The 8,502-nt window shown below is 43.6% G+C and overlaps 1 long non-coding RNA gene across 1 annotated transcript in view; it reads left to right on the forward strand.

Moving 5' to 3' along the window:
* The first annotated feature begins 2,563 nt into the window (after window positions 1-2,563).
* Window positions 2,564-8,502, forward strand: part of LOC123516318 — a 7,686-nt gene continuing 1,747 nt past the window's right edge. Inside the window, exon 1 of the long non-coding RNA XR_006678161.1 lies at window positions 2,564-2,709. This is a non-coding gene — a long non-coding RNA (uncharacterized LOC123516318). The remainder of the gene's footprint in view (window positions 2,710-8,502) is intronic.

Raw genomic sequence — 8,502 nt, forward strand, 5'->3', positions numbered from 1 at the left:
ATTTTACTACTTATCCACAATGGTACAAAATCAAACGAAGTATATAAAGCCTGCCAAAGATATATTTGGATGGATCTACGCAAACAAAACGGTTCATCATGGGTCACGAAGCAGCGAATCACGAAATGTCATTAGAAGATCTTCCTATATAATTTGTTAAGGTTTTGTACTGCACTTCTTGTATGAACATGTGGGTGAAACTTTAAGAGCGAGTGGGCCTAAGTACAAATATTCAAATAAGAAAGAGGAAAAAAAGAACCATAGCTGGAACGCGGGTTTCGGAGCAGAGCATTACTATGTCGTTAGAACATTCTGCGTAAATAGTTGGTGTTTTGTGTTGCTTCTTTTGTGCTGAGGGAGGTTCACCACAAATATAATTCAAAGTAATCATAGTCTAGGGAAGAGCAGCCTATAACAATCTTACACAAACTTAATCATATCTCATCTCGTTTTTTTCAATTCTCTGTCAATTATGCTGAGGACAGATAAAACATGGCTCTTCTTTAAATTGGCAAATTATATCAATACAGTTACTCTACGAGGATTATTAGGGTAATGTTTCCTCCTCAAGCACCTCTTCTTACGTAGTACATATTGTATAACATTTTCTCTGAAGATTATTTTTCTTATCATGCGACAGAGTTCCAATAAATTTTCCCCTAGTTCTGAAACGACTTGTAGTTACATAAGTATATTTTTAGGGACCACGGAGGTGACTTTTTGTATCACAATGAGTACTTATCGATTTAGTGGTACCAGTGCGGAATACTTTTCAATTTGTCAGTGTGTCATGAAAGCACACGTAAAACCCCCGATGAGTTCCACTGGGTCCCATTAAAAGTAGTGATCAGAGAGAGAGAGAGAGAGAGAGAGAGAGAGAGAGAGAGGGGGACCACACGGACAGGCAGACAGACACAAAGGCAGATAGACAGGAAGGCGCGCGCGCGCACACACACACACACACACACACACACACACACACACACACACACACACACACACACACACACACACACAGTTGCCTGTTAATGTTGGTAGACATCATGGTATTAGTAGAGAAAACCGACGTTGCAGTAAATGTGATGTGGGTGTTGTTGGTGATGAATACCATGTTCTCTTTGACTGCACCAATAAGGACATCGTGAGATTAAAAGGATACGTATTTGTCAGAATATTTTACGTATAGGCCAACTTACTTTATATATATTGTGTTGATGCAAAGCACAAATGTGAAGGTACTTTATAATCTGTCTGTTTTTTTTAAGTTAGTATTGAATATGTTTAGATAAGTACTGAATGGGTGAGGTAATTCTTTCTTTATTGTTATATTTGAAATGTAAATTGGAGCTGTGCTCCATAACTTTTTATAAAGTCTGAGCTACTAAATAAATTCATTCATTCATTCATTCAAACACACACACACACACACACACACACACACACACACACACACACACACACACACACACACACACACACACACACACACACACACACACACTGAGCCCCGAAAAACACTTAAGTAAAATATTTGGAACAACTTTTAAAATGTTGGCTAATATTGGACAAGGATATGATGAATAAATTATCACGAGTATTGAACGTCCACAATTGGAATATGCAGCGGTGTTGTGGTCGCGAGCTTGAAAAAGGATATAGAAAAATTAGAACGGATCCAGAGGATAGCTACAAAAATGGTGCCGGAACAAAAGGACCTAACATATGAAGAAAGGCTGAAGGAAATGGGACTGCCAACCTTACAAGATAGAAGAGAAAGAGGAGACCTAATAACAATGTACAAAATAGTTAATGGCATTGCACAGATGGCAAGCAAGGCCTGGTGCTAGTGGCAGATGATTTTGGAAGGAAAAGAGGGCATGCAAAGATTAGGAAGAGGCTGTGTGTGAAGGAGATTGGAAAATATAGTTTTCCACATAGAATGATGGAAAAATGGAATGCATTGAGTGATGAAGTTGTTATAGCAAATAATGTGCATAGCTTTAAAGAAAAAAATAGATATGGAGATATGGAGACAGGACACTGAGCCCCGCTCGAACCCTGTACAATACAACTAGATAAACACACACACACACACACACACACACACACACACACACACACAGAGAGAGAGAGAGAGAGAGAGAGAGAGAGAGAGAGAGAGAGAGAGAGAGAGAGAGAGAGAGAGAGAGAGAGAGAGAGAGAGAGAGAGAGAGAGAGAGAGAGAGAGAGAGAGAGAGAGAGAGAGAGAGAGAGAGATTTATCATCTACTGAAATATCATGACATTTCAAAGATGTCTAAATGACATTACAGAACATTTCTTTGTCTTTGTTCAAAGTTATCTTCTTAATTTGTCCTTTTTTTTTTCTTAGATTTAGAGTAAACAGATTTACGAGAATTACTTCGTCTACAAAAAGAATAGCAAGCGTGCTACACAGTTGATAAATGTAATACCACCATAAGTACAGTATATGTACCGCCGAAGCAAGTAAAAATTATGGCACTGTCAACACTGGCGTGGAGTTGTTGACATTTAGTATTTCCGTATTGCATGTACGTAGTACGTACGTGTATGAGTCAAGTTAACAACATGTTAACACCATACACAAATGTGAAACGGTCAGTTTGCCCAAAGCTGCGGTGGAGGTCGCTTGTATTTCTTTTTCTCTACAAACCTCTTAAAGAAATTTGAAAAAAAAAAAGGTGTTTTGGTAAGTTGGCAATTTCTTTCAATTTGTTAAGTACGCAGGATTAATTTCAGTTAAAATGTGATGTTCCAGCAAAAGAAATCACTAATTGTGAATGAATCTTTAATATGGTAAGAAACTATGTAGGCTACATATGCTTCATTAATTATTTTCAGCTCATTTTGTGCAATAAAAAAATGTTCGAGTTGAATATTGAGTGCTGAATATATTCTAAAGAATATATATGTCGCTTTTTCGTTTTTTTTTTTTCATAATATCGAAATGGCTTCCAATTGTGTGTGTAATTCACCACTGTTGCTTACTAGTCACCCAGCCAGCCTTTACACTATCAAAAAGAGCTCAGAGCTCATAGACCGATCTTCGGGTAGGACTGAGACCACACCACACACCGGAAAAGCGAGGCCACAATCCCTCGAATTACATTCCGCACCTAGTTACTGCTTGCTAGCTAGTTACTGTTAGGTGAACAGCGGCCATTTGCCCATTTGCCTCACTATGCCCGGGACTCGAACCCAGGCCTTCTCAGTTGTGAGCCGAGTGTGTGTGTGTGTGTGTGTGTGTGTGTGTGTGTGTGTGTGTGTGTGTGTGTGTGTGTGTGTGTGATTCACCTCTGTCGCCTCCTGGTCACCCAGCCAGTCTTCCCCATTACGGAGCGAGCTCAAAGCTCATAGACCAATCTTCGGGTAGGACTGAGACCACATAACACACTCCACACACCGGGAAAGCGAGGTCACAATCCCTCGAGTTACATTCCGTACCTATTTACTGCTAGGTGAACAGGGGCCAAAATTAAGAGACTTGCCCATTTGCCTCGCCGATTACTGGGATTCGAACCCGGCCCTCTCGATTGTGAGTCGAGCGAGCTAACCACTACACTACGCGGTATGTGTGTGTGTGTGTGTGTGTGTGTGTGTGTGTGTGTGTGTGTGTGTGTGTGTGTGTGTGTGTGTAGTGTAGTGTAGTGGCTAGCACGCTCGGCTCACAACCGAGAGGGTCCGGGTTCGAATCCCGGAAAGCGGCGAGGCAAATGGGCAAGTCTCTTACTGTGTAGCCATTGTTCACCTAGTAATGAATAGGTACGGGATATAACTCGAGGGGTTGTAGTCTCGCTTTCCCGGTGTGTGGTGTGTTGTGGTCTCAATCCTACCCGAAGATCGGTCTATGAGCTCTGAGCTCGTTCCGTAATAAGAAAGGCTGGCTGGGTGACCAGCAGACGACCGTGGTGGTGAATTACACACATCGCGGCGCCTCACCCACAACCACTCAACACTCCCCACGAACAAGACAATTTACACATTACATTCTTCATCTCCTCTCCTGTGTGTTAAAAGCCGATATTCTTAAACGCTGTTGTCTATCATAACTATTTTTAAAAGCCACATATCTTTATTCTTTCTTATTATTACTTTCGAATAAGCAAAATTCGTGTTAATTAAACTATCAATAGAATATAGAAAATACATATGAATAAACACGCTTGAAAATCCTACTAATTTCCAATTTAGCTTGATTGTTAAAAGTAGTCGAGATGAGGCTTGTCTAGATGTCACATGACTGCCAGTTGGTCACCCGAAAAAACCATTCCATCACAAACATAACGCATGTGACCACTGATGTATGTGATACCTTTCTAGTTTAATAGATTATAAATATTCTAGTGTCCAACACTTGGAAATGTGTATAGTGGAGATACGATTAGTCGCTAGAGTCTCAGTCCTGCAGTTGAGCTCACAGAATACGGTGGCGAGGCAAACTTCCTCAACACACAGAAATACCCTGGGAAAGGAAAATTTGCTCAATACTGAGAACAAAAAGAAGAAGAAAACTTTTCTCGAAAAAGAGAACATTGAGGCAGTGGAAACTTTGCTCAGCCTGTCAAGACAATATAGCATTCTCAGTAAATGAAGCCGGGGGAATGAGCTCCCACTCAAGCATTGGTCTCCATGAGATGCCTCCCACACATCGTCAGCCAAGATCGGAGGTGCAGCGCCACAAGTCTGTCTCTCGTTATTACGACTTGCTGAAGTGCTTCCTGCTACCTGCAAGATTCCTAACGTTTTCTACCGTGGCTAAGGCACCACTGCAGGGATTAAGTGAACTCCGGCACCGCGCACCGCTGCCTCAGCTGGCCCAGGACCTCGGCTTCTTGCAGCAGATGGGAGTCATTGAGAAAACATTCCGGCAGAACATGCAGGCCAGGTATTATGTTGACCTTCATAGGTTCAAGAATGCCCTTCAGGAACGAGTCTCCCAAATTGCGAGTCTCGTTGAAAGCCAACCTGAACACTTAAAGTGGTCGTGGCTGGACACTACCCCAGACCAAGAGACGCTGCCGCCCTTCCTGAGAGATGTGCCTCAGAGACAGGCGGTGATGCGCGTACTGGATGTGCTCAACACTCAGCTGGCGCAGATGGAATCCGAATTCTCTATGGAGGAGGATTTGATGGTTAAAAGGAGGTGTGACGAAAACATCAGTTGCTTGCAGCACAGCGTGGAAACCCAAGATATAGAGGCGGCCAAGATCTGTCAGGCGCGATACAACCTCCTTGCCAAGCCATGGATATCATCTCGCTCTGCCCATGGGAACGAAAACCAGTATAAATGGTCATCTATTAGACTCCTGCTGTGGATGGAAGCCGAGGTATGGAAAGAAAGGGTGGCTGTTTCCTTGGAAGATTTCTTTACACCAAAGCTGCACTTGTCCTGCATCAGACAGGTCCTGAACTTGCTGATCGCCAGAGGAGAAACACTACTGGCGCCGTTGATAGGGCAGCGTGACGCTTACCCAACGTACACTGTGTTGGACGAGCGGGTGGTGGACTGTGTGCTAGACCAATGCGTGATGGCGGGGCTCCTGTCTGAGGACGGAACCGCGTTGTGTCCCCTCGCTAAAATTAAGGATGTAGTGAAAAAGAAATTGCTGATAGACGTAAGTCTAGGCCAGGTTAGACGAGTGATTAGTCATCTGCAAAAGAGTGATCCTGGCTTCGAAGGCATGACAAAGACTGTTACTGGAGCTGAGGCTGTCATGTGGGCAACTCCTATCTGGCTCAAGTCCAAGCAACACTTCGTGCAATACTTGGAAATTCAGGATGAAAACGGCCACTTCGGCGACAACTTCCTCTGTTACCTACACAAATTGATGGCACGCTGCTGCCTAGAGGTAATGGAACCAGGCCAGCTGGTAGCCCGCCCTCCTCTCTTCTTTGAGGACGAGGTGCTTCGGGAACTTGACAATGTTTTCCCGCAGCAGACCCCATTAGATGAGATCTTGCCTAAAGACGTGATCGTTTTCACGCTCAAATACCGCGAGCCTCGTCACCAGCAGCAGCCAGCACCTGACCAACAACAAGAAAAGGCACAGCAGCACCAGCAGGACAACTCCGAGAAGAGACGAAGTGACATGAGAGGCTACACTCGCCCTCACGTCGCAGCGAAAGAAAAAGAGCGCCTGTTACTGGAGGAAGGAAAATACCTCCCGCCGCTACATTACCAATGTAAACCGCTGATGGCGGCAGCCTTCCGTAGGCTGTGCCTGATGGAGAAGGAGCTCGCCGATCGCGGGATCGGGACATGGATCCTCGACAGGTACGGAGTGTCAGTTTTCGTCTACGAGCCGCTTCCTTTAGACTCTATTCACTTCATGTTTGGGGCCGCCACTCCACTGGTCTTCCAAAGCGTCAGAAAGGTTCTGTCCCGCCTGATGGAAGAAATACTGGGCATGAACCACAGTGGAATCTTCTTCACGCTGCGTTCCAATATTCACCGAAACATGAAGGGACTCCTCAAGCAGGCTGGGATCCTCGGTCAGCACAAGCAGTTATCGGAGATGGTAGACGAGGAATCTCCTTCGCACGTACTACAAGCGACGCCAGACGAAGCAAACGTGTACTTGACTAAGAAGCAGAAAGAAGCGGCCGCGGATGTCGTGCACAGACTGAAGGGAGAAGAGCTGAGACTGCGCAGCAAAATTAAAGAGCTGCAGCAAAAACTTAGATACCATAATAATCTGGGAAAGCATTCCCTTCATTCAGACATCGCAGCTCTAGGAAGTCAACTGCAAGAGACAATTCAAGTCAAGAATAAACTTTGCTTTATGTTGACGACAGAAGTAAACACCTTACTGGAGAAGTGGCGGCGGTCCGGTGCACCGCGATTAGATTGTACCGCAGAGTGGACACAAAGGAAGGAAGGGAGCAAAAAAAAGGAGCAAAAGGACAGCAAATCTGATCAAGAAAGCAAGTCCAGCAAAAGAAGTAGAAAAAGCAACGATTCCAGTGACAGTAATAGCGACTCCCACAACAAAGAGAAGACGGGGCATCGGGTGGAGCAGAAAAGTTCACAGGAAGAAAGTGACTGGGAGATTGTGGGGAAGTCAGAAAGGCGGCGACAGGAAAGCCCAAGTGAGAGTGACGGTGATAGTGTCTTATGGAGCGATGAGGACCAGCAGGAACGAAAAAAACAAGAAGAGAGTGCAAAAAGATAGTGATATGGAGAGTAAAGACAAATCAATGAGGCGAGAACTGGTAAATTCATGTGAGAGTTCAAGTGAGTATGTCTTCTGGAGAGAGAGGGAGCAGCAGGACCAGATGAGAAAGACAAAGCATTAATGTGGCTGGAGTGCCAGTGAAGGCAGAGTGAGGGATACAGGAAAGCTGACGAAGCCTAAGATGAAGAGCAAGAGGACAACTCGTGGAAAGGAGGAGGATGGCGATTGGCTGGACAAATTACGTGCCTTATACTGAAATGACAAATCTGAGTGTGGCAAGTATTGTGACTTCATCAAATGGAAAGATCAATAAGTGTTCCTTAATATGAGTAGATATAAAGGAAGGAATATATATATATATATATATATATATATATATATATATATATATATATATATATATATATATATATATATATATATATATATATAATACTTTGTAATCATGCATTTAAATAATGTAAAAGGACTTGTTCAGCATAACTATTTATATATTGTGTGGAAGCACAAATATTTGAGTTAGTTAATAGAAATATAAAAAAGCAGTAACTTTGTAGCCAATGTGTGAATAAGTACTTAATAAATCGGTAAATGAAATTTTTGCAATGGTATCCTTGTTTTAACAACTCTACTTTATTTACATAACTACTAGATATTAGTAACGTTTGTAGGAATGGCAAGCGCACACACACACACACACACACACACACACACACACACACACACACACACACACACACACACACACACACACGGCCCGGTACCTCAGTGGTTAGAGCGCTGGCTTCACAAGCCAGATGACCGGGGTTCGATTCCCCGGCCGGGTGGAGATATTTGGGTGTCTCCTTTCACGTGTAGCCCCTATTCACCTAGCAGTGAGTAGGTACGGGATGTAAATCGAGGAGTTGTGACCTTGTTATCCCGGTGTGTGGTGTGTGCCTGGTCTCAGGCCTATCCGAAGATCGGAAACAATGAGCTCTGAGCTCGTTCCGTAGGGTAACGTCTGGCTGTCTCGTCAGAGACTGCAGCAGATCAAACAGTGAATTACACACACACACACACACACATACACATGCGCGGGCGCCCATGGTGACATCATACTCTACCGTTTTACCTTTAACGCATTGTCTTCTATACCATTCTCTCTCTCTCTCTCTCTCTCTCTCTCTCTCTCTCTCTCTCTCTCTCGTATTTCCTCCCTTCTCTTTCTCCCTTATTCTTCCCTTCTCTACGCTAAAGAATAATACAGGAGACACTGACAAGTAAAGAAAAAAAAAAAAAAAACATGGGAAAAGTTGTAGGTGATT

Source organism: Portunus trituberculatus, chromosome 40 (genome assembly GCF_017591435.1).
Source record: "Portunus trituberculatus isolate SZX2019 chromosome 40, ASM1759143v1, whole genome shotgun sequence".
Taxonomy (NCBI): Eukaryota; Metazoa; Arthropoda; class Malacostraca; order Decapoda; family Portunidae; genus Portunus; species Portunus trituberculatus.